Below are 25,963 nucleotides of genomic sequence, written 5' to 3'. Positions count from 1 at the left end.
AGATGAAGGATGTACTTACTTAAGGGTCACATCCTCTTGCATACTCATGATCTTCTCTTGTGATCATCTCTCCATTTTGCAATACCATTGATATTGCCATACGAAGCCATTCTATATTGATCACATTTGGTAGAGGTTCCAAGATGGGCAAGAATGGCAAGGGTCTATTTACTCTTCTTAAAGCTCTTCTCTCATCCTTTTGTCTATTGATTGCATCCTTGTATCTCCCAATCCACTTCTCCATCATGGGACTATTTAGAATGCAGAATGCATTAGGAAAATTTGGGCTCATTTTTGGACCCTCTAAGGGATTTTTTGCCATCTTTTCCTTGAAAATGGGAGCCGCGGGGTGAACATTTCTTACCTTATGTTAAAACCCCATCATATGACATATCAATAGAAAGATCATGAAAAGTAGATCTTATAATTTCAAACTCCGAAACATTTGGAGTTGCTAAGATCAAGATATACCATTTTCCTCAAAATCAAGTTTAAAGGCTACAGTAACAGTCCACATCATCACTTTTGAACCTACTTTTTGTACATCTTCCATGGGTCATGTCCAAATCCCATCATGTTATATATCAATGGAAAGATCTTAAAGAGTAGATTCTATATATGTAACCTCCAAAAAAAAATAGAGTTGATTTACAAAAAATTTATCATGGCCCCATTTTTTATGATCTAGCATTCCTTAAAGAACCCAAAAATGAGCTGAAATTTTCCCTAATGTATTCACCTTGTGGTGCAATGTTTCATCTAGTCTTCATTGCCTTCCTTTTCCTTGAGGCACATTAGTGATTAGTTAGTTATCCTCCTCATTGCTCCACAATCGTGGCATGAAAGGATCTATGCGAGATAAATGTTTTGATATATACACAAGAGACTACTCTTGCATTAACCATCCCTCTACCATGCTTGCTTCTACCCTTACTCTTTGTCTCACAAATTCCTTTAAGTTTTTCATCAACCTTTCAAGGAAAAACATCCATCGAATATGAACAACACCACACAACCCCACTTTATCAACCAAATGCACCACAAGATGCAATTGGCTAGTGAGAATTGTTCTAGGAAAGTTGTCCTTGATCATACACACTGCCTTAATAGAATTGAGATGAGCCATCTCAATGGATGTAGGATCTATCTCCTTTAAGGATATGTACCTACATACATAGCAATCATGTGTACTATTTACCAAGACATAACTTTTAAGCACATGAGAATACCAAATAATCAATATAACTTAGCTACTAAACTGAAGAGAAGATTCATACCTCATCAATCTTCCCATTTTGTAAATGGCCTCTCTCACCTTCTTGTCTCCACCACAACCAACTATAGCAATCGGAAGAATAAAGTATGCATAGAAAAAAATTGAAGTTAGCATATGAGCCTACAAATTATGTACCACAAAGAGAAAATAAACAAGAGGATATTTATATACATGTAATATCTTATGCCAATCATGTGTCTTGAGGCCATATAATTATTCCTTGCCTTTCTTTTTGGTGGTTGTCAAGGCACCCTTCAATGAATGCATTACTCCCGTTGGTGTATGAAAAGAGAAAATCACACTTTTCACCTTATTGTGCTCCATCTTGGTTAATACCCATGGTGCCTTTGGTAGGACTACTCTCACTTTCAATTGGCCATGCACTTTGAAGGCATCCAATGTTTTGTAAGTCATCCCTTGCACCCTTTGTATCTCTTTTACCAATTAAATGGTCCCAAATATTTCTTGCCACATTCTTGAAGATATGCATGGCATCTAAGAGATGATGATTGATCTTCATGTCACACCAATATGGAAGTCGAAAGAAGATAGAGTGTCTAGACATCCCATTGGGGGTGCTTCTCCATGCCTCAAACCAATCTCTACCTCTCATCTCACAAGTGGTGAGACATCATGTGGCACATACTTGGGGTGTGAAGGAGGGAGAAATCGATGATGTTTGTCATACACCACCTTCTTTAGTGTAGAGGGTCTTTCTGAAACAAGTGATGGTCCACAAATCGGACATGCATGATGTTCGGAGGTTACCAAACCTATTTTAAAATTGATACGATTGAGATAGAGATATAAACTTAAAGTTTGAAGGTTAAAGCCTTATGCATATAAGTTTCAAGTAGGTACCTGAGTACTCGAGAACCCGGGATAGTCATGCATCGTCTAAAGAAAAACTCCTTTCACCTCTACCACCTCACACCTACTTATTGGCCTTGAAACATCATGTACTTTGATACCTCGCCATAGTGTCTCAAGCTCCTCAATTAAAGGCTTAAGGTACACATCCATGTTCGCCACCTTATACTTTCCTAGTACAAGGAGAGCAAGCATGATATGACCTTTCTTAATTGCCACCCATGGAGGGAGGTTGTAATTCACCAATACAATAGGCCAAGTAGACCATGATGTGGACTTGAAGCCAAATGGGTTAACACCATCCATGTGCCCAAGCCAAGACGTAAGTGACAGGTCTCATCTTTAAACTTTGGCCATTGATGCTCCAAATGTTACCATGCCGGTGAATCTGCTCATGATGCCATCAGTTGAACGATGAGTAGCATGACATGTCATGAGTTCTGCAATCCCCTTAAATTTAAACATGTGTTAGATGCGAGGAATGATAGGCAAGTGTCTCAAAATCTTTCAAGGAACTTTATCTCCTTATAATTCATCCTTATAGGGGCGGCTCTCCCCACATTGTAGACATTATGTTGCATCTTTATTAACCCCTCTAAATAGCATGCAATCATTGTGGGACATGCATGTATTTTTGTGTAATCCAGCTTTATGCATAAGCCTATTGCAATAGGCTATGCATAGGCCTTATACAATAGGCTATGCATAAGCCCTTATGCATAAGCCCTTATGCAATAGCCTTATGCATAAGCCTATTGCAATAGGCTATGCATAGGTCTTATGTAATAGGCTATGCATAAGCCCTTATGCAATAGGTTATGCATAAGCCCTTATGCAATAGGTTTATGCATAAGCCTTATGCAATAGGCTATTGCATAAGGCTTATGCAATAGGTTTATGCATAAGCCTTATGCATAGGCTATTCATAGGGGCCTAACCACCTTCCTTGGCTAGACCCACCCCCGCTCGCCCATGTCCGTCTTCACCATGTGACAACGACGATGTAGGAGGGAGTCTGAGGGGGCTATGGTAGATGTGCTAGTGAGGGAAAGTAGGCTTCTTTTGCTTTGGCAAAAGCATAACTAGGTCTCCCGATGCATCTCCCCAGCAGGGGGGCTCTTCATCTACACATTATGAGCCAGCCCCCAGAAGACCCATTCCACCATTTGATCCACACACCCTTCCATACACCGTGGACGTCGATGGTGCCCTCGTGATGGATGCACGAGGGAAAGCAAGTAATGAACCGCATGCATGTACTTGAAAACCTCAAGTTCATGAACTCCTTCAAAAAGTAAAAAGCACTAGATGATCTTTCAAAGCAATACATCATTGATGTACTTAAGTCGGAGCTCCTTGTTCCACATGTGCGGGTCTTTGCTTCTCCAAGGAGTGGATGAAGAGATGAATCAAGATTTTTCTCTCTAATAGGAGAGCAAATATTAAGAGAGGAGCAAAGAATAATTTGGATAAGCCTAGCATTTGCACAACCGAGGAGTGGAGGCACACACACAGCTTTGTGAGAAAGAGTCCACGTGCTTTCCAAACAAGCAATGACGAGTGCTGAGGGGATTCATTTGTCTACTTCTTGTAATGATCAATGACTTTAGCAAGGAAGATATGGGTGTATTTTCTTCAAGATAATGCTGAAGATTTTGGAAAATCCAAAAATGAAGTTTCAAGCAGATCGTGGCATTAAATTCACATCAAGTGAATTCAATGCCTATTGCAAGAAGTGTAATGAAAGGGGCTTGAGTTTATACATAAGGAGAGGCTCATGGGCATGGATATGGTCGGGCAAGAATGAGGCCCAACATTAATGAGTGTGAAAAGGTGGGCAAGTATATAAGTGAATATTGTAACTAGGGACATTAATCACTTTTGACTAATCAAATCATATTTTCCTAGAGCTCTATGCTTTTATGGCTATGGTGGTACTCCCTTAAGTGCATGTGGTACTCCATCTGAGTGCATGTGGTACTCCATCATGAGTGCACTTTCTTTCTTTCTCTCTCCATCATAACAGTGGTATCAGAGCCTGTCTTTGATCCAAGCTTTCTGAAATTTTTTAAAATTTTTACATTTTCTTGATTTTCTTGGAGTTTCTTGGAAAATTTTTTGCTTTTGATTGATTTCTTGATCAAGAAATGAGGCATGGGGAGTGTGGAATGTTGGAATTCTCTTTGAATTTTAATTAAAGTTTTAGGGTCATGGGTTGGTTGAGGACTGAATTCTAAGGCGGCCGCTCCAAAATTTGAAAGAAGGGACCAAATTTGGGGGAAATTTTGCTAATCATGTTTAACTTTATCTTAATCCAAAACGTTTATAATCTTCCCTTCTTCTCCACATGCTTGATTCTGAGGGAAAATAGGGTTGCATTCTCTTGCCATTGAGTAGCATTAATCTAGGGTTTTAATGGAGCATCTTATGAGCTTCCCAATGATCTACTCAATGTAGTGCTTCACGTTTTCTTTCCATGGAGAACCTGTGGTCTGTTTGCATGCTTTTTTGTGGGTTCATGCAGCCATTTCACTTTGATTTCATGGCCATATATGGAGGATAGCCAAGCGGCAACAAAAGTTTAATGCGCTACCATCGGCTGTATACGGCACATTTTCGGCTGCATACTGAGCGTTTCGTGAGGTGTTGAAGCCTAATTAGGTATAGGAAGCTTATTTGGATTAATAATGATAAACTTTTTGGTGAATAATGTGTGTGGATAGCCGTGAGGATCTGTGCATGGCTGGTGAGGAACTGTGAGTTTTTCCATTGATTCGGTTGTTTTTGAAGTGTGATTTCAACCTCCTATCATCTCATCTTCAACAAGATAAATGAAGGCAAGTGATGGCAGCTTCTTGAAGGCAATTTTGCAGGACTTTCTCTCGTTTCAAATCGCATACAGTAAGGCAGCATTTTAAATGTTTTGAATGCCATTACTAAGAAACATCATTACTATGGTATTTGGGATGCTTATGGCTGCATTTTCAGTGCTTGAATTGCCATTACTTTACCTTCTTGCATATTATGCCCATGACATGTGGAAGCTTTTGCATGGCCATTATATAACCACTATTTAGGGGATTTTGGAATGCATCACATGAGCTCTTGCTTAGCTTAAGCAATTAACAAGCATCAATTTTGGTGTTTCTTGAGAGCCATTGGGATTTCTACTAGCCATTTGGTTGCTAGATTGCTCATTGATGAGGGCTATGGAGTAAAGGCAAAGGGTTGAAGTGAACTACATGAAAACAGTGAGGTGTGGTTTCATATTGTTGCCAAATACTAGCCTAATGCAACCACATGCATGTGTCTACATGGGCTAATGATTGCATTTCTCTTGGGAATTTCAACTTGAAGCTAATCCTTGCAATTCATTTGCCTTGTGATTCACATGATATTGGATGCTATGTGGATGTTGTTTTTGTGGTGATTGGTGTAACGGAGCTACTTTGGATGATTGGGGGAAAGCATGAGTACATGCTCTTTATAATGGATGAAATGAAAATATCATGAGTCATGCTAAACACATTATAAGTGCTCCTACCTTGTCTTTTTGAAGTTACATCCACACCTCACTTGTACTCTCACTTCAATTCATAGTATCTAGTATGCTTGTTGTGAGGGTACCTTGGGCATTGGAGGAGAGGCCCGAGGGGAGCATGGCATGAACCGTTCCTTGTTGTGAGTGCTTTTGGTAAAGTAGCAAGGAGAGGGATTAGGCACTTGGATGTTGAAGACTTGGTCCCAACTTATGCCTAGAATTGGACTAGGTACGAGGGTAGGAAGGCTTGGCCAGGAGATCGGCAAGCATAAAGCACTCCTTCGACACACGCTCGACTATATTGTAAACATGCCAAGGCTATGGAAGCCAATTGCCACTTGATTGGGCATGCCATGGATATTTAACAGTGGTCGAAGCATAAGAGTTGCATGAGCAAGTATATGCTTTTGATAGTGATCACTTGGGACATTATATCATGATAACCAAGTATTCAAAGATTAATTGAACAAATGAAGAAGTTTTTCTTACTGTGGTATTCTACAGAAAACAGGCGGTTGATAATCTCCCTTGTGTGTAACCTGTGTGGTTGATATTTTTGAGGACCCTTTTAGATATTTGAATCTTGCTTACAGGGCTAAAAAACTACCCCCAAAAAATCCTTGAATGACTCACTCTACAATGAGTTCTGGACTCTACAAGCCAGCGGTGTCGATTTTTGAAAAATGTACAAATCTGCTATAGCGCTCATCATTTTTGAGCAATTGAAGAGGCTCGATTGTGTGCCCTAATGTGCTGAAGAATCCCCAATTTGTAGATCACCAAAATCTTAAGTGTTAATAAATATCTAAGCCCACAAAAGCACTGTGTATGTTGTGGGAAGATGAGCTAGATTAAGCTTATGATAATGAAATCTTAATGATCTATTATTAATGTTGTAAAGATGATTAGAGGAGTGTAATTAAGGTAACAAGGGATGGCCTAGATATGATACCATGAAGGAGAATGAAAGTAATGATGCATTTATGGTGGATCAAAGCATATGTATGCCATTAGTGATGGGTGATTAAGAATATGATTAAAATGAGATTAAGCTAATCACACAAGCATGAAGAGGGCATGAATCAAACACAAGAACTAATTTTTCATTCCAAAGGTTACATTTTTATAGGCCAACAGTACATCCTTTGATATAGGAGAGGTGCCTTGATTTCAGGAGAGATGGAGAGGAATGTGGAGAGGTGGAGTGATTGTAGGAGAGTACATCCTTTGATATAGGAGAGGTGCCTTGATTTCAGGAGAGATGGAGAGGAATGTGGAGAGGTGGAGTGATTGTAGGAGAGGTGGAGTGAATGTAGGTGGGCAATGCCCTCAATTTTCTCCCTGATTCTCTACAGAGGAGGGTGACCTCTTTTCACCTTTTTGACTAGATTCTTGTGCATTTTACAATGTTGTAGTTACATGGACAATAACTTTTGAACCTTGGGCTTTAATCTTGGCTTTATGTTTGGTTTATTTCCAACAAAAAACCATCAATCGCATATTTCAAAACATTTGGATGTTACTATTTTGTGCATGTTATAGACTCATCTAGAATCAAGGGTGATAAGAAAAACAAGAAGTGTATCTTATTGGGGTATAGTATGGGGTCAAAGTGTTATCGACTATATGACCTAAAGGCAAAAGAAGATCGTTGTCAACCATGATGCGGTGCTCAAGGAGCAACCTCATTAGAGATTTATCATCAAACAAATGATGAAGAAGAGAAGAATACAACACCATAGAAGGGGCCATAAGCTCTTGAGTGAAGAAGAGAGCCTAAAAAACCATAGGAAGGGGCCATATCCTAAATGGGTGAAGAAGCTTTTAGATGGAAAATCTTTGTTTGTTGTTGGCAAAGCACAGAAGCTACTCATCAAATCTAATCTTGTAGATCCAAGAGAATAGAGAAACAAAAGAGAACCTCCACTCACATTGTCAATATGGCCTTATTGGTTAAGATAATGAAAGCGCAGGAGCCAACCAACTTGGAGTAAGCATTAGCTGATCCGAACTCAAGGGGGGCTAAACACTTAGAGTGTGACTCAATTTTGAGAAACCACACTTGGCATCTTATGGATCGTCCTAATAAAGGAAGGTTATTATCACCAAGTGGGTTTGGAGACTAAATACACGTTACATAGTATATTGGATAAGTACAAGGCAAGGCTTGTGGTCAAAGGGTTTTGCACAGGTCAAAATATTTGACTTCTTCTAGGAAACATTCACCCCCCCATAGCTAGACTGACTGCTATATTCATGTATTACTAGCCTTGGTTGTGGTCAAAGGGTTTAACTTCTAGGATACATTCACCCCCCCACAGCTAGACTGATCTCACTATTTGTGTATTACGAGCCTTGGTTGGTCATCATAATTGGCTATAATTGTAAAATGGATGTAAAGTCAACATTTGGATTTGTCATATCAAGGAGGAGGAGGTTTATGTGGCATTGCCAACTAGGTTTGAGATACCCAATTCATAAATCAAAGTGTGCAGACTCCGAAAGGCATTGTATATAAAGAAGTAGGCCCCTCGGCCCCTCGAGCATGGTGCGAGCAGATAGATGCTTTCTTTGTCATATCAAGGAGGAGGTTTATGTGGCATTGCCAACTAGGTTTGAGATACCCAATTCATAAATCAAAGTGTGCAGACTCCGAAAGGCATTGTACATAATGAAGTAGGCCCCTCGGCCCCTCGAGCATGGTGCGAGCAGATAGATGCTTTCTTTGTAAATATTTATCTTTCTAGAAGCTCATCAGATGCACATTTGTATATTTTCACTTACCCACAAGCTAATTGGCTAGGGTAAAAGCACTAACAAAACATTATGTGCTATTCTTACAAAAACTATTAAGGCCAACCAAACGATTAGGAATATAAGCTTATAGTTGTGCTTTGGGCCTACCAAATATCTTACAAAGTTATAACTATGGGAACATAAGCTTATAGTTGTGCTTTGGGCCTACCAAACATCTTACAAAGGTACAACTAGATACACACGCATATTGAGTAGATGGAATGATGCTAATGGAGGACATTGTGCTAAGCTTGAGGATTATAATCAACAAATGACCAACCAAAAATTCAATGGTGGCTGAAAGGTTGATTGACCTTGAGAAACTATATGAACAAAATGGTAGCATCACATGGATTGATGGTTGAGAAGTCCCGTGGGAAAAAAAGGTGGATTGACCAAAATATCAAAAATAAGGAACTTCAAGAAGGTGACCTAGTTCTTGTGTTCGGGGCTATTCAAACAAGAAGAAGAAATTTGAAATATCAGGGTATGGGACCTTTCAGAGTCGTAAAGATCACTCCACAAAGGCTCAGTGAGAATCGAAATCGTTTGATAGTGTTGAAATAGAAGGATGCATCAATGGGGAAAACTAAAGAAGTATTATGGACCCTTAACCCAAGACATTTCATGCGCATAAGAAAATGCTAAAAAAAATAAGAAAAATCAAGGATAGAAAAACAAACCAAGGAAAAAGCTAAGACTGTGAAGATAAAGCCAAACAAAGGTTTCAAAAACGAACTATACATGTGAATATGTTGCACTCACATCACTAAAATATGAGGACTTAGACATTGAACCAACTAGGCTGGAGATTCAAATATCTAAAATATGAGGACTTAGACATTGAACCAAATATGAGGACTTAGACATTGAACCAACTAGGCTGGAGATTCAAATATCTACCTAACCAGGTATCTAGCATAGCGTTAATTGAGACGAGAGCAACTTGTTATTCTATGAAACTTGGGAAGCCTTGTTGTTCTATGAAACTTGGGAAGCCTTGGGTAGTAGAAAAACTTGAATCCACAAGTGCTAAGGTACATATTGTTTCACGTGCATGGTGCAAGTTGAGAGAGTTTTAAAAGTTAATATCTCTATTAGAAATCCCTTGGCTAGAAAGGTGCATTGTTAGATATTTATGGTAGTACTATAGTGAGGCCATGTACTAATGCCATAGGCACTTTTGTCCCACCCCCGTGGCCATCCAGATGTAAACAAACACCTTAGGGTTAGCTAGTATATAAGCAACCACATCCGTTGTTTAGGATTGTTTCTCATTTGTACTTTGTAAAGAGGTTCCTCTCTCTTCCCTTTGAGCTAGTCATTCTCTCACACACTCCACACCCTTGTGTCTTCTCATTGAGCATTGTGTGTGTGTGAGTTCAAGTCCATTATGAGCTAATAGCGGTATATCAAAGTTGTTATTTAGTCTTTAGTGTTTTTCAAGCTTCCATTGGAGCTCTCAGTTCTTATTGGTGGAGTGGTGGTGATTTCTTTTCTATTCTTGATGAGAAGGCAACTTCTTCACTGGCCATAACATTTTGAATAGTAACCTGTGGGGTCCTCCAACGATCATCTCTATTTGGTTGAAGGAAAGCAGTTGGCTCCATCTAATAGTGGGGTATTTCTTCTCTCCATCACAGAATTTGGCTCCCCCCAATGACTTTTATCTACAATCAAGTTTGTCTCCAATAGCTTGACTCCAACAGTGAGCATCAAATATGGCCGTCATCAAAGTCATTTTTAACTGCCATCATTTTCTCTAGTCCATCTCGCTTTTATAGCACCATACGATGTCATCCATCCCTCTTTGTTATTGCCAGTGGGTCCTCTAGTGGTCACCCGTGGAGTATAGGTACCTATTTTTATCAACTCACTACTTTAACTCATCGCTTTACCATAACTTTTGACACGTGGTAGATATGTCTCTACAATCACCAACCAAGTCTAGTTCAATCGACGATCAAACTTTTACAATAGCCTGATTCTTGCATAAATCGTGGGATTCAACATGATTTAATCATGCTATTTAGTTCCAATTTGATCAACGATCCAACTTTTACAATCGCCCAATTCATACATAAATCGTGGGATTCAACACAATTCAATCATGCTTTTCACGAGATCAGTTCACTCTGCGATCCAACTTCTTCAATCACGCGATTGATATTTTTGGGTCATTCAATTCAATCTTTTAATTGATGATTCAACTTTTTCAATCGACAATTTAATTTCTTCGATCGAGCGATTCAACTTCTTCAATCGCTCGATTCTACTGCAGTTTGATCGCCTGATTCTACTTCAACAATCATTCGATCCAAAACAACAATCGTCCAATCCACAACTTCAACCATTCAATTCTATTGTGGTTTGATTGCTTAAATCTACTTCAATAATCGTTCGATCCAAGACGTCAATCATCTGATTCTACTCTACAGTTTGATAGCTTGATTCTATTTCAACAATCATACGATCTAGGACATCAACAATCGTTTGATTCTACTATAGGTTGAACTCAATTCTACTTCAATCTTGAGAAAATGCCACTTCAAACGTTAAAAACTCAAATATAGGATCTTGGTAAGAGATTATGAAAATGAACAAATATTTTTTTGGTCATAGATAGGTATGAGTGAGATTTTGGAGGGGAGGATCGATTTTTGGGCAAAGAAAATTTTATATTTTTTAAGGTCATTTTTGGGCACGAGAAGCACAAAAGCTAATTCAATCATAGATAAGCTTAGGGAAGCTTTTTGGAAAGTTGTGATAGATTTTTGAGAATTTTTAAATTTTAAAAAATTTGAGCTCTTTTTTTGACCAAGCTGATGATCTGGAGGGTAAGATAGGTGGCAAGGGGCGGTATGGTGGTGGCGCTAGGAAATTTAGGGGTGAAAGTAAGAAAAGTAAGAAGTATGGTTTGTTGTTTGTTGGGAGGGGAGGCATCTCCCTCATTTAATCATGTTTTTAACTCACTATATTTTCTTAGAGACTACGAGTGAGCCAACTGTATGCACCTATGTAGGAGGTCAAGAGCATCTTTGTTGTCAACACATGATAATGAAGAGATAGGGGATAGATTCCATGTGCCTATTAAATCTTGGACAAAAACCATTCCCTCACCCCAATCTAAAGGCTCTTTTATTAGTCCATAAAGCCTTATGAAAGATCAACCACAAAAGACGAGAGTTTTGGGGGTATAATCCGAGACCATGCATGTTCAAATCTAAAACACCATTGCCTTCTATCCCAATCCAAGTACCACCTATGATTCACTTTAACATGTAGGGGAGGTATACTTCTTTAAAATTAGGAACTAGAAGCAACTTGTTAGAACCTTTCCACACTATTGCCTTGAAATTCAAAAGTTCTTTGACCTGAATATATTCAACCAAGTGGTTATCCCATAGGGCCAAACTTCTACTTATGAAATTCAAGTCTATTGAGCCTAAAGGTTTCTTGTAATTCATTGCTTGAAAGCCATCTATGCGTCTGAATATCTCAATCATCCCCCCAGGTGGTAAGTCCTTTGTTACTGAGCTGGTTTGCTTGAGGCAACCATTCATTTGGAATATAGTCCTAACAAGCAATCAAAAACCAAAAGAATCCTTGTAGTATATCCCGGTCTAATGCAAACATGTTGGTTAATGGTAGTCTTTAAGGTCTTAAAGTCAAACAATTTATTTATGGACATTGCAACTCCCAAATCATGGACATAAAAACAACATTTCCATTGCACTTTTTTAGGGCCTTGAACAACCCCACCCCCCCCCCCCCCCACACGCCCCAAAAAATATATATTTAAGGGGAAAAGGGAAGGGATGACTAGATTTTGGGGAGATCGCCCTCGTCCACGTTCATCAATGGGTAGTCTCCCACGTCCATCTCGTTACTTCTAGAATGTTTTAGGATTTTAGGGAAAAATAATAGGATGTTTGAAAGAAGTCCTACTCCAAGAGTGAACTTATGATTAAATCCCATATTCACAAAACACATAATTAAAATTTATCCAGATAGAACCCAAACCTAGCTCTCATTCCAAGATGCAATCAAAAGTGTTTGCCACGTTAAGACTTGGCATTCATAATCACATATGTCAAAGCAACACACACAAAGGATGATTATTATGATTAGGCATTGTCAATTATGTTAAAAAAGAGGGAAAACACATGAGGCAATGCAATATGATTCAAGGGTTCTTATTGCATAATCAATGGCATGTGTCTTTGTTCTTTGACAATTGGAATAAGTCATGGTAAATTGTGTAAACGTCCAGGCTGCTTGCTCTCAAACTAGCTGCAACCAAACCACTCTCTCTCTCTCTCTCTCTAGTGCATGCTTGCCTGTGTTTATGGAAACACTGAAAATTTACAAAACGAACTGATGACGCGCCTCCCTTTCAGTCCTCTGAAGAACACAGTAAATTGCAGTATTACATAAAATACATCATCATCCAATCCAAGAAAGTGGAATCACATCAATAAAGAGGTTAATCAAAGGATGGAGCTTAAGTCAGGTCTTTCATTTGACATTACCATTACCTTGCATAAAACAAGCTATAAAATTTTCAGCCCTGTTGCAGCTTCTTTGTGAGGGGAAAGCAAGAACATAACCTCCTCTAAAAGCTACAAATACCTTGCTCTCAGAGTGTACCCATTACATATGCGTGCCACAGGCTTATCACCCTCTGAAAGCTTGCTCGTGGAGTGTACCCACCATCACTTGTGCCTTGGATCTTCAAGAACAAGGTGTCTCAGCCTATTATCACAAGCAGGCTGCAATTGAACTGCTACCAAAGGGAATTCATTTTGTGGACAAATTATGGAAATAATGCATGCGAGAGGTAGTTCAGTGAAATTAATGCATGCCCAAATTTGAGGAGTTCAGTGAAATTAATGTCAATGCTAATAGCTTATGAACTGCTAGAGACTACCTAGTTGACATAGATTCAGACATGTTAGTTAATAATTCTCAATCCATGTCATGATAAATAGTTAACCACAGAAAAAAAATTATTTTAAAAAAAATGTACGAAACTAGTTACATCAGCACTAAACCACATTTGACTGGCCATCCCAACAGTAGTTAATGTGAGAATCGGACTCCAGTTGTACTCCAAGTAAGATTTGCTCCCTTAATGTGGGACTTACGAAAAGACAAATAAAAAGAATGGTATGACAGCTTCAACCTCAAACTGGGATGGGCACCTCTTTTAGTAGTTCACACATTAATGTGTGTTTATATGGCTAAGGGTGCCCACACAAGGTCTATTGAGCCTCGGGCACTAGCCAATGGCCGGTGCCCACCTTTAATGAGTCTGAACAATAAAGGTTATAACACCTTTACAATAAAGAATAAAGGTCTAGATTAATACTTACCACCTATTCAAATGCCACAAACCATGTTAGAATACAGGGCATTCGCACGGTTCACGGGTGGGCGTCCCCTGCCCGTGAACTGGACACATATTGCAGGCAATCACATGAAAACAAGTCACGCGAAAACAGTTTCAAGCAAGCAGATATGCATGCATATGCACTATGCAATGGATATATCTCCCACTCTTGGAACCTATAAATATAGTCTTCCTAAGCATGGAACTAGCTCCCGTTCTTGGAACCTATAAATATGGTCTTCCTAAGCATGGAACTAGCTCAGTGGGAAGCCTAAACTCGGATCCTTGACAATGGATTCCACATCCTAGCCACGCTACATGTGACATGAGGCATGGCCTCCCATGGGTGATGTGAGTCCTCGCCTTAAGGGCAACACAAAGCTCCTTGGCCTCCCGTACCTTGGCACGAAATAGGGAAAGACAACTTGGGCAACCAAATGGTGGCATCCCCCCTTGCTTCTAAACAATTCACCTCAACTGAAAAGCCTCCAAATACACCCGAAGGAGTTGTGGGCAATCTTTGAAGTAGTCTTCATCAATCCATTTTGCGTCGATAGGCAAATAGTCCTCTCAACTTCACAAGGTATCACCGAGAAAGTTACCGGCAAGTAGCTCTCTCTCCTTGTGAAACACAATTTGCTTCGGTTGAAGAACTTTCTCTAGCTCATCAACTCTGGCGGCTCTTCTGTGAGACAGGCTCTTTTGGCTCTAGTTCCACATACTTCCACAATAGACTCACATGAAAGGCATTGTGAATCTTCCAATGATCAAGCAATGCAAGCCGGAAAGCATCCTCATTGGTTTGCTTGATCACCTTTAAAGGTCCATAACACTTGGTAGAGAACTTAGGGCATGCTCCCTCCTTTCCTGGCCTCTTACGGAGTCTTGCTTTCTTAAGTTTAAGCAATACCCAATCATTCTCTTTGATGTCCCTCTCTTCTATGCTTGTCGGCGGCCCTCTTATGCTTATCCTATGAACAAGCAATGGTTGTCCGCACTTATGCAAAGGCAACATCAAGATCTCTGACATACTCATCAGCTACAAAGATCTAATCCTTAGTGTGTAAGATGGATGGCAATATCATTTGCCATAAACAATCTCAAATGGGGCTTTTCCCATGGAGGCATGCACTTTGTTGTTATATGCAAACTCTACTAGTGGTCGATACTTCTCCCAACTTGTAATCTGATCTGCAACATAGCATTTGAGGATATCCAAGACAGCTGAATTTGCAGCCTCACTTTGCCCATTCGTTTGAAGGTGAAAAGCCAACGAGAAGTCCAACTTAGTGCCCATATTGTCAAATAGAGCTCTCCAAAAGGCTCGTAGTTTCTTGGGATCTCTTATCTCCCACTATGGACTTAGGCATACCATGGTGTTTGAACACTTGTGCCACAAATATCTTGACCATATGCTCAGGCTTAATGGTCTTTCTAACCGGCAAGAAGTGTGCTTGCTTGCTAAACCTGTTAACAATGGTCCAAATCATAGTTACCAAGGGACGGGGACGGGGACGGAGACGGAGACGGCTAAAGGTAGGGAACGGGGACGGGGGGGTGGGGACGGTGTAGTGAGTAGGAGAGGGTGGAGAGGAAGGTGATGGACCGTGGAGTAGGAGAGGGAGATAGTGGAGAGGAAAGCTTGAGTAGGAGAGGGAGATCGTGGAGAGGAACTCAAGTCTTGGAAGGCTTGAGTAGAAGAGGAGTGGCTCCAAGCCCATTATATAGTTGTGTTGCTCTCTCTCTCTCTCTCTCTCTCTCTCTCTCTCAAATGGCCAGTGTTAACGGCTAGTAGCCGTTTATTTGAAAAAAATGCCTGAAGATTTAGCTGTTATAGCCGTCCCCGTCCCCTGCAGACGTCGTCCCCCCGTTCCCACAGGGGGGAACGCCCGTACCCTGGTCACGTCCCCTCCGTCCCGTCCTCCTGGCCGTCCCCAGCCCGATGTGCAGGTCTCTCTGCTCGGGACGGCGTTCCCACGTCCCACGTGGGCGTCCCTCCGTCCCCCTGTCACTATGGTCCAAATAGCATCATTGCCTTGTTGAGTATGAGGCAAATTCATGATAAAGTCCATTGCAATACTTTTTTTTTCCCAGAAACAAGATCCTTCTATTAGTTAACAAAAAAATAGTCTCAAAAGGCTAGGTTGATGACCGAGGGCCTGTTTTCTTTCTTGTCTAGCCCACAATCAAGGGCCATAAAAAGGGAACAAATATGGGCTAAATATGGGCAGCATACAAGGATGCAATGCTAACAATTTGTCTCCAGACTGCTTGTCCAAGAAGAAGGACAAGGGCTGTTGGATTATATCATCTCCAGAGGGTCTGCACATCACCTTGTTCATGCTTGTATTGGTGGCCATTTTATGAGGCCCTGCATTGGCATATCTTAGTAGAGATTATTCAGCATTTTTCTATCATTTTTTGGTATTTTAAGGCATTTTTTGTAGCATTTTATGCTACAGCCATGCTGTCGGCCTGCTACAGCTGGCCAACCAGCATTCTGAGGGAGTATATAAGGGCTGGCTCCCTTTCCCTCAATTCATCTCATTTTTCAGCATTCAGTTGAGGTCATTAGGAGCTGCTACTGCTTCTCACCATTGTACAGCACCTACGGGCTTCCCTCGTGCTCAGATTTCAGCAATAAACATCAGTTTCTAGCATTTACAGATCTTGTACTTGGGACTACATCTGTGTTTTATATTTGCTTCACTTTCTTTCATGGTATCAGAGAAAAACGCTGACATGTGAGCAGAAGAAAGCTGCGTTTTCTGTTTTGGAGTAGAGGCTTCGATAGTTTGCTGCGTTTTCTGCAGATTTCAGCGTAGACGGTGCTGCGTTTTCTTCTGGAAGCAGAGGCTTCCTCAAGAGTGTTGCATTTTCTTCATCTGACACTTGGGACTGTTGTATTTCTGAATTTTTCAGCAAAGATTGCTGATTTTTCTGATTGTTGAAGCCCTCTTCTAGGTGCTGAGGACAGGGAACTACATCTTGGAGGGATCTTCTTCCTCTCCTTTCAGTTTCCCACCCTCCCTCCCTTCCTTCTTGCTGTGCACAGCCTGATAGGAGGACTTGCTGATTTTTTTTTCAGCCCCTTTCCTCAGAGAAGGTTTCTTGTCAGAGGACATGGCTTCACGAGATTTCTCTACTGCTGCTCCTCCTCCTGTTGATTCTCCAGCACCATCACAGCCTGGATCCCCTGCTCCCACCGCTCCATAGGTGGTTCCTATTCTCAATCTTTCCTCTCTGAGTTTCTCTCATCCAAGTCTTGCTCCCACCCCTACCCACATACCATCCTACAATCCTCCCCAAGTCAGTGACTCCATGAAGCTTACCGCAACCAACTATCATGGACCCTGCTTTGAGAAGCATATTGGATGCTCGGGCTCGTCTTATCATCATCCATTGCATGACTCCATCCATACATGCACAGTTTGTCTCCTCTCGGAGTAATGCTCATCAGATGTGGACAGAGATCCAGAGGAGGTATGGGAGAGTTTCGACAGTGAAGATTGCCAAATTGGAGTCAGATCTGGAGAAGCTTACCACCATCACTGAGTTAGATAACCTGATTGAGAAGATTGGAGAGTTTTCCCGTATCAAGCTGCAACTTGAGGAGTACAGAAGCACCATCAACAATCCCATCCATAAACTTCTTGGTAAGTTGCCTGCTTCCTTTGATTTATTTCCGTGATCCTCTCCCCCCTTTTGAGGAAGTCATGAGTTATCTCCACGACAAGTGCATGCTTCGTGGAAAAGGCAAGTCAAAGTATGCTTTTGTTGCCTCTGACAAGGGCAAAGGCAAAGACAGAAAAGGAAACTCCAACAACAACAACAACAACAAAAACAAAAACAAAGGCAAAGGCAAGGGTAAACAGGATTCTAAGGAATCCAAGGACAAAAGCAAGTCAAAGTCTGCTTTTGTTGCCTCTGACAAGGTGTAAGGCAAAGGCAGAACAACAACAAAAACAAAGGCAAAGGCAAGGGTAAACAGGATTCTAAGGAATCCAAGGACAAAAGCAATGAATGTGATTATTGTGGCAGGACAGGTCATACTGAGGCTCACTGCTTTGCTCGTCGTGATGATTCTCGAGCAGCAAAAGCCAAGTATAAAGCCCAGGATGCTTCTAAAGCTTTTGACAAGGACAACACCAAAGATAAAGGCAAAGTTTCACAGGAGGGGTCTGTCAGAATATGCAGCGGAGATGATGACAAAATCTGAGAATACAAGAGCAAGTGCAAAAAAATACAACAATGGAGAGAGAGAGAGAAAGAAAGAAAGAAAGAAAGAAAGATTTTATTAACGTCTTCCAAAAGACCGAACTCGGCCTATGAGACAAATCAATGTACCTGTGTGGTATCCTCTGTCATCCCAACAAAATGAAAAAGTACTGAACTAAAAAGCTGAATCTGGGTGTGCAATAAGTACAATGAGTGGGGGGTGATGGAGCTCTACTACTAGGAGAATGCAAAGCTATATGCATGGAGTATACAATCATGATATGCAACCTAGCTAGCTCCATCCTGTACCATACTGGGGGTATAGAATGGTATAGGGTGTCCACAGCTCCCTGAAGAACATGCCTGGGTCTGCTCTGAAGCGAGCCAGTCGCTCCGCACTCTCTGTGAAACTGAGCTCTAATCTCTGTCATCTCTCTCTGGTATAGGCATGGTGTCTGAAAGCCAGGTGTCCTCTGTCTCCTGCGGGCTCTGAGTGTCTCTGCTCTCTAGAGAGTAATTCCCTGCTGTGCAGGGGCTGGGAGAGGGGTGGATCTCTGAAAAAATGTAGTAATCTGTGTCTCTCGTCCCCCCTCTGGAGCTGTCTGAGCCTGTAATGATGTCTCTCTGTGACGCTGTATGTCTAGAATGAATCTCCCCAGTATGCGCTGGTCTGCTGCCTCAAAGATCTGGCGTAGGGAATGTGGCTCTCTGAATAAAATGGGATCTCTCTCTCTCTCTCATGGCTCTATATGCTCTGCATCTGCATACATAATGCTCCTCACTCTCCACCTCCTCTCTGCACAATCTGCATACCCTCTCCTCTCGGAGGATCCGTGCTGCTCTGCCAGTCGATTTCCAATCGATGTGATGAGACTCTAAGCTGACCAATAGCTACTCGGGAGCCGTGTGGTAAAAAGCCCTCCATGTATCTAGGCCTCTCTATAAATCCATCGTCAGTGATACTCATGAAGTGATCTCTGTAGTAGTATAGCATCTTCGATGGAAGAGGCTGTGTAGGTGATATCCATGTCTCTCGTGTTGTGATATGCAGCAGAAGTCTTTGTATTGGAAGATCCTGTCACACAAATGCTCACACCGTCTTCTGTATCCTGAGTTTCGTGAGTTTAGCAATCCATTTCAATACTTCAAACTTTAAAGAGATGAGAGAGAGAGAGATATGAGAATTGTGCACCAGATTGGGTCCCGAATTACCCACTGAAGGGCCCCCTATCCCGATAACGAGATAGTATTTGCTTTATTTCTTTAGAGAGAATGACTGTGGACTGTAAATAAGCCAAACGCAAGATCTCGGAGGATCGGAGAGTGGCTGATCTGTACAGTGCTGTAGAAACACCTCGATGACCTGATCTCGAGCCTATGCACTCTTCCCAAGGGCATGAGGAAAGGCTCCACACCTGAGGCTGAGAGAAGAAGAAGGTGGACTGTTCTACACTATGTTAGAATGCTGAAAACACTTATGAATGCTGTGTTACCTTCACCAGATGACTGCTGCATGTATGGATGATGCACAGAAGGCTGGATACTGATGCAAACTGCAGATTCAGGGCTGGAAACTGCTGTAAACTGTTGCTTCAGGGCTGGAAACTGCTGTGGACAGAAACGTAGGCCTGTAGGGGTGCTGATGGACTGAAACGCAGCAGTTTTGGGGCTGCTGGACAGAAACTGCAGGGTACTGAGGCTGCTGGACAGAAACGCAGAGGTATTCTGCTGCTGGACAAAAAAACGCAGGGTACTGCAGGCTGAATGCTGGCGTTGAACTGATGCTTGACAGTATGCTGAATTAGAGACTGTAGAGGACTGAATCAGGGCTGCTTTGATGCTGAAAACAGGCTGATTGGAGGCTAATAGCAGGCGCCTAGGGCTGTATGAAGCAAGGGTTCTCAAGGGCTGGAGAAGCAAGCTTATGAGCTCCAAGGGCTGGATTAGTCTAGGGCTGAAGGCAAGAATGCTCCTAGGGCTGAGGAGAAGAGCTCTTAGCACAATGAAGACTGAATGAGAAAATAGGCTCTAGGCAAGCCTATTTATACTAACTGGCGGTTGGTCATTTCCCTAAGGCTTCGGGGATGTTCTAAATGATGCACAGGCATATGAATGCATATTATGCAGGATGCAGAGTGCTTTCTGATGCAAACCCTAAGGCTTCTACTGACTCTACATGCATGAATGATTCTCTCCAAGTGGGTTAAGGGACTTGACTGACTGACTGACCCACTAAGGCTGAGGAATGACCTACGTAGCTCGTGCCTGACTTATCCTGGACTGAGGATGTACAATGGGGTCACGGCGTACGACAATTATCATCCTATTGGGTTCTAAAACTGTACCACTGTTGCACTTCTGATGATAAGCCATCTTGTCACTATGCACTGAGTGCAGAGTGCATGTGACATTCCCTCCTGATTAGCTTGGCGGCAGGTTCATGGCTTCCAAGTAGTCCGCCAATAACTGGGGGTACTCCTGGAAGAACTCCTCGTCGAGCCATACGGCTTCGTGGGTGCCTCGATCTCGGAATTTCGTATAGAACTGACGAATCCGTCGACCGGAACCATGCTTCCATCAATGAAGAAGGATCTGCTCAGGGTCATGAAAACAGCTGCGCTTCGCCTGCGAGCTCCGCTCTCCCCCCCCGCTGCTTCTCGCCATCGCGTTTCACCTTCCCCCCCCGCCAGCCCTCCGCGGTCTCCTCCGCCCTCTCCCCCGCCTTCCTCCTCGCACCCCTCTGCGCCGCCTCCCCACCGCCTTCTGCGCGTTTCTCCCCCCCCGCCTTCACCCCCCCGCCTCCACTCCCCCGCCTCCCTCCTCTTCTTCGCTTTCTTCCTCCCCCGCTTTCTCTTCCTTCGCCTCCCTCCTCGCTGCATTCCCCGCCTCTCCCCCCGCCGTTTACTTCCTTCCCCATTCCTTCTTCCTCCGCCTCTATCATCCTTCGCCTCCCCCTCTCTTCTCTCCCTCGCCACCTCTCCCCCCTCCGCCCTCTTTCTCCTCCCTTCCGTCCCGCCCCTCCGCCCACCGTTATCTCCTCCCCGCCTCAGCTCCCCCCCCCCGCGCCCCGCCCCCGCTATCCTGTAACCCGCCGCTTCTCTCTTTTTTCCTCGCAGGGCTGTGTCCCTCCCGTTGGTGACCCCGGTTTCTGGCTTTTTCCCTCTGGAGGACTCCATGGAAGCCGCTCCGACTAACCCTGCCGATTCCGGTCTCCGTCTGGAGTTCACAGCTGAAGATCTTCAGTTGTTTGTTTCCACAGTTTCCGCTCTTGAGGCCTCCTCCTTGGTCTGCAAGATAGTGGGTAGCCGTCCGATGCGGAGAGAGCTTCGCGACCTTCTGCAAGGCAGCCTTGTTGGCGTGCCCGCCAAGATCGTCAGCGTGGATTTTTTGGGACGTGGCTACTATCAGGTGGATTTCGAGTCCCCACAGGCAGCTCAGATGGTGCTGGCTCGGAGCCCCATTGCCCTCCGCTCTTCCCGAGCGTTCCTGGCGCGATGGACTCATGGTTTCGACCCCGCTTCTGACCCGCTAGCAGGCGCGACAGGTTTCCCCGTCACTATCTGTTTTCCTGGACTCCGTAGGGAGTACTTGCCCCTCTTGTCATCCATTGGCAAGGCGTTCGGGCAGGTGGTGGAGACGCCTCAGACAGCGGCTTCAGTGATTGCTCGGGCAGCAGGACTCCCGGCCATTCGGGTTGTGGTTCCGTCACCGGAGTCCCTCCCGAAGACGATCCTTCTCCCTTGTCTTTCTGGAGGACATATGATACAGCGCGTGGAGTATTCGGGCCTCCCCGGCCAGTGTTACATATGTCGGGAGATGGGCCATCTCGCACGCGCCTGTCCCCGCAAGGGGGCTCATCCTTCACGTTATGCCGCCTCCGGACCCCCTGCAGGAGACCGGAGGGGTGGCCATCCACTTCAGAGACCGGACATCCCTGGCTCGTCACAGCAGGCGCCATCATCTGACGAGCAGGCCCCGGCGGAGGATGCCGCGCAGTCCCAGGAGGCTGGCGGATGGCAGGAGGTTCGCCGGCGGAAACGCCCGGCCCGCAGGGACCGTCGTCGCAGACGCCAGCAGGCAGCACAGGCTGGCGGACAGGCGACTCCGGCTGGCGCACAGGCACCTATCCGCACTTATGCTCCTGTCAGGGATAGGCGGCCAGCAGGTCCCACCCCGATGGACGAGGATTCAGACTCAGTGCCCGTTGAGGCCGCTGGTGGAGCCTCCCACGTGGAGACCCCGCTCCCACCTCCCCCCGCGGGGGGCCCCCCACCCTCCTTGGAGCAGATTCCTGAGGATCCTGGGCCGCACTCTTCGACCCCCGGCTCCCCTTCCCCTCACCCGGAGAGCACTCCTTCCACCCTTCCTTCTCCCCCCCCAGCCCCCCCTCTCCCGCCTCCCCCGGCGGCCCCCCCTGACACCTATCCTCTGGCAGATGCCTCTCCATCCTCTCCTCGCTCTCCCCCCTCCTCGCCACGAGCCCCCATCCCTCCCTCGGCCTCTCCAGGATACTTCGCCAGACCACCCACTGCCCCGGGGCAGCGCAGCTGGGTAGGCCAGAGCACAGTCCAGCGGCTGTTCCACCGCCACTCCGGGCCGGTGGAGATGGCGATCCTCGCCTCGCCCACCACAGAGTTCTCTCCAGCCTCCCCTGGGGGGCCCCCGCGAGTGATGGGGCTACCAGTGGATTACGGTTTTTTCAGGTGCCTCCAGCTGGATGCTGGCCCGTTCGAGACACTGGTCGCGCCCTTGCGAGTTTGCGTGGTGTGCCATCCCTCTCGTTCTCCCTCTGTGGTGAGCAGCATGGTGGCTTTCTCCTTTCCTCTCAGTGTTGCCCCAGACACAGCATGGGATTGCAACTCTGTAGAGGAAGTTTTGCGTGATCAGATACTGGAGTTTTCTCATCACTTCAGTGACTTGGGGCTCACGGACCTATTGCAGACCCGATTACACTCAGCCCGCATGAGCCTGTTTGGTATAGGAGACTGGCGGGCGGATCCGGTCCACACCTCAGTTGAGGCGGTGCTTCTGATTCTCCTCCATGCCGCCCCGAGGGTGCAGCCTACCTTTAGATACATATATGCAGAGGATTGGTCTCACGCCTATGCCCTGGACAGGGCGAAGGCGGAGTGGGGCTGGACACAGAGACAGGTCTCCCTCTTTTTGGAGAGACTCCGCACCCGGACAGACAGTGATTATTCTCCCTCCAAGCCGGCGCCCAAGACTCACAGAGTGGAGGGCAGATCATCCGGGCCGGCTGAGAGGGGTGAGCCAGTGGAGGCTGCTTCACTTGCCATAGCTCATCCATGAGGATCCTCTCATGGAACATCCAGGGTCTCGGTGGACATCGCTGCTACATTGGCCGGGGCAGACTTCGCCAGGAGATCCAGAGGGCTCTCGTTGGAGGACCCATCGATATCCTTTTCATCCAGGAGCACCACCTTTCTGCGGGGCGTACCCGCACCTGCGGGAAGATCTTGCCAGGCAGGAGTCACACTTTTTGGTCACCGGCATATGGCTCCCAGGGGAACCAGGGTGGAGTATGCATCTCAGTCAGCGAGCAGCTTCTATCTGAAGTTGTGGACTCTGGCATTCTGGTCCAGGGTCGTGCGCAGTGGATCATCCTTCGGGTTGGGGAAGACCGCATTGGCTTCCTCAACTTCTACGCCCCCAATGGGGCGACCGGGAGAGCCGAGTTCTGGAGCACCATTAGGCAGTCCCTCCCCTTGGCAGACCACTGGTGCCTCGGAGGGGATTGCAACATGCTGGAGGATGCAGAGGACAGGATGGGGGGCAGCCAGGAGACCATTCATGGGCCGGAGCTAGCTGCCTGGGAGGAACTAGTGCTTCAGGTGAGAGGCCAGGATCCGTGGACTCTCCCGGAGTTTGGCAGGTTGCAAGGGAGCCTATCTTTCTCGCGCTCGGATAGACGGGCCACAGGGGTTAACCTATCCCGCATCGACAGGTTTTACATTGATGAGTGGGCCTGTGCTAGAGGTGGCACAGTGGGCATACTTGCAGGCTCCTCGTTTTCAGATCACTTTCCAGTGCTTCTCCAGATTGAGGACCCCACGAGAGGAGAGCAGAGCCAGAGCGTCCGGATTCCAGATTGTCTCATAGAGGAGCCCGAGATCGCGATCGGAGTTGAGCAGGTCTGGCAGGAGCTGCAGTTCAGGAGAGGATCGGCAGCCAGCGATCTTGCCAGTGGCTTGCAGGAGATTAGCCAGATGCTCAGACAGGCTGCCTTGGACCGGCTGGAGGCTTTCAGAGAGCAGGAGAGGAGCCTACGGAGGAGTCTAGCGTCCCTCCAGAGACTCCAGGAGAGGGATCCTACGAGCCCTTGGATCTCAGAGCAGATGGAGTCAGCTCGCACGGAGATCAGATCCATCGAGGAGAGGAGGGTGGAGTTCCGATTCCATGCTCGGGCTTCCTTTTGGACACAGGCTGGGGACAGAGTGACTCGAGACTTTTTTGAGGCGACAGGGCCTCGCTTCAGACGGGAGGGTCTCAGGCGTCTCCGGCAGGCTGATGGCCAGGTTGTGGTGGATCCCCCCAGGGTTCGGGCTATAGCCACAGATTTTTACAGGGACCTTCTCTCTGCTGAGCCAGCAGATGACAGGGTGAGAGAGGCTCGGGAGGCAGTCTGGAGCTTCACGAGACCGGTTGTGCCGGCCCATTTACAGCACTCCCTTCTCTCCCCCTTCTCGGATACGGAACTGGAGGAGGCTCTTCAGGCATTACCTCGGGGCAAATGCCCAGGAGAGGACGGTCTTTCGGTGGCTTTCTTCCAGAGGTACTGGGGCCTCTTACACAGGGGCTTCAGATTGGCATTCCAGGAGATTATGGAGTCTGGAGTCATGCCGGACAGCATGGCTGAGGGCTTGATCCACTTGATCCCCAAAGAGGGAGGAGACAGACTGGAGATTAGACAGTGGAGACCGATCACCTTGCTAGGCACGGCCTACAAGGTCCTAGCTAAGGCGATCAGCAGGCGGCTTCAGCCTCACCTTCCGGACATCATCCACTCCACGCAGACTGGCTTCATCCAGGATAGGAGCATTCTGGATAACATTTTCTCCTTCTGGGAGGCTACGGCTCTGGCTAGATTTCGACAGGAGGATCTGGCAGTGCTCCTTCTCGACTTCGAGAAGGCATATGATCGGGTGGACTGGGCCTTCTTGGAAGGCACTATGGAGAGGATGGGCTTCCCCCCTCAGTGGATCCGTGGGGTCTCTGCACTCTACTCATCGGCTCATAGCCAGGTGCTGATACAGGGCGTGCGCGGAGAGAGGTTCCAGCTCTCGCGCTCGGTGCGGCAGGGGTGCCCCTTAGCGCCCTTTCTTTTTCTTTTTGTGGCGGAGGCCATGAGCACTTTTTTGACGGCACAGGATACAGGTTTGCGGGGCCTCCAGCTTCCCATCCGTACCTCGGAGGAGCTCCTAGACTCGGAGTTTGCGGATGACACTGCTGTCTATCTTCAGGGAGGTGAGGAGAACCTCCGCCGCTTCGCCTTAGCCATGGACAGGTTTTGCAGAGCTTCAGGCGCTTTGATCAACTGGCACAAGTCGTGTGGGCTGTGGGTCAGCTCTATGCCCCCCCCGACTTGGAGGCCAGTTGACGGTTTTCAGTGGCTGCCCCCTGGCACTACAGTGCGTTATTTGGGATGTTATGTGGGCATTGACATATCTCCGGAGCAGCAGATAGCCCCCCTTCTTCTGAGCATTCGGAAGAAGCTTCTGTATTGGAGTACCGCTCGTTTATCTCTGGCTGGCCGAGTAGTCGTGGCCAACCAGGTTCTGCTTGCTACTATGTGGTACATCACTTCCTGCTGGGCCTTCTCTCGGGCATGCATTGGCCAGGTGCAGCGGCT

The 25,963-nt window shown here is 45.5% G+C and overlaps 1 protein-coding gene across 5 annotated transcripts in view; it reads right to left on the bottom strand.

Moving 5' to 3' along the window:
* Positions 1 to 12,665: 12,665 nt before the first annotated feature.
* Positions 12,666 to 25,963, bottom strand: part of LOC147628668 (uncharacterized) — a 49,650-nt gene continuing 36,352 nt past the window's right edge. Inside the window, exon 2 of one of the 5 annotated variants that reach the window (XM_086813880.1) lies at positions 12,666 to 13,238. The gene's annotated coding sequence lies outside the window, so the exon portion shown is untranslated. Of the gene's footprint in view, positions 13,267 to 13,318; positions 13,414 to 25,963 lie in introns of those variants that run through there. The other 4 variants (XM_086813882.1, XM_086813881.1, XM_086813884.1 and 1 more) reach the window with 4 other exon arrangements.

Source organism: Cibotium barometz, chromosome 19, assembly GCF_041138505.1.
Source record: "Cibotium barometz isolate CiBa-2024 chromosome 19, ASM4113850v1, whole genome shotgun sequence".
In the NCBI taxonomy this organism is placed as follows: Eukaryota; Viridiplantae; Streptophyta; class Polypodiopsida; order Cyatheales; family Cibotiaceae; genus Cibotium; species Cibotium barometz.
This window is presented reverse-complemented; position numbering and strand designations above follow the sequence as displayed.